General features: G+C 37.4%; 1 protein-coding gene across 2 annotated transcripts in view; it reads left to right on the top strand.

Annotated features, from left to right (window-relative positions):
• The window catches only part of LOC106815888 (USP6 N-terminal-like protein), a 33,807-nt gene that overhangs the window by 24,386 nt on the left and 8,199 nt on the right, over window positions 1-1,222 (top strand). The gene's annotated exons all lie outside the window — the stretch shown is intronic.

Genomic DNA, 1,222 nt, shown 5'->3' with positions numbered 1-1,222 from the left:
ATGAGCGCTGTCGCTCTGCAGCACTTTTTGGTATGTGAATGAATAAGGGCTAGGGGTTTTGATATTTAAAAAAAAAATTATGCAAATTAGGTAGGTTTTGGCAATTATATAGCATATTATATAGACACGCAGATAACAAAATATGGTGTCACACTTGTCTGGTTCGTTTTACAAGATTTCATGGACAATATCTTTAATGCAAAATTGGTATTTCCTCTCCACCCTGCCGATACAACGTCTATATTAGAGTAAAGTTTTACAAAACATGTCGGAACGCAGCATAACCTATTTATTTCGAACGTCATCGCTAAGAAACATCAAAGCGGGTATAGTGCCATCTACCGTCACAAATTGTGATTCATTTTGGTTTATAAATTATTATTGCGATATACAGATGGCAACGGTGTGCTACCGCCTAGAAAAACTCATACGAAGTAAACACTTCCATGCTACCAATTAACCTTTGACAAAAGTTGTGTTATGGGCAGGGAAACATCATTGTCACGTGGTATATAGCAGCTACGTGGAATAAGCGTATCCTCTCAATCTTACTTGTTACACATCGGGAGCTCCGCTTTTAGGCAGTGGGTAAATCTGAATATTATAAAAACGTTAAATGGCGATCATTTAGGTGTAACGCCATCGATCACTCGCCCACATTTCAGACTCACATCTCAAACATTTATTTTCACATAACAAATTACACATATAATTATCAAGAGTATATAATGGGAGTTCTCCGATATATACTCTTCGTTTCTATAACGTACGTCGATGGTTGCTCAATTAAAACTGACTTCACTTCTCGCTCACTCATTTGTGTCCTTTTTTGTGGTGAGCTACAGTGTCATTGACACTTTCATTTAATGTGTTTGTTAAACAGTTGACCTTGAAATGCAATTTCTGGCAAACCTGATCTATAAGCATTTGTCACAGATAATACATTATGAGCTCAATTTTTAGTAGAATAAGAATGCACATATCAAATGTACATAGTAGATCAGCAATATTCCTAAGAAATTTGTAAAATAAAGTGATTCACTTTGGAATCATTGCAGATGGAAAATATCAATTCTACATTATTTGACACCCCCTTATCATTATTGTTATTGTTATTATTATTATTGTATCCCCCGCGATGAAGTCGGCGCATGTCTTTCATGTCGGCGCAATGGTTTCATGTCTCCCCAGCCGCCGCCGCCGCTCGGTCCGCCGCAGAGCA

The sequence above is a fragment of the Priapulus caudatus genome, unplaced genomic scaffold, assembly GCF_000485595.1.
Source record: "Priapulus caudatus unplaced genomic scaffold, Priapulus_caudatus-5.0.1 Scaffold1228, whole genome shotgun sequence".
In the NCBI taxonomy this organism is placed as follows: Eukaryota; Metazoa; Priapulida; class Priapulimorpha; order Priapulimorphida; family Priapulidae; genus Priapulus; species Priapulus caudatus.
Note: the sequence above shows the minus strand (reverse complement) of the source record. Positions and strands in the feature narration are given on the sequence as shown.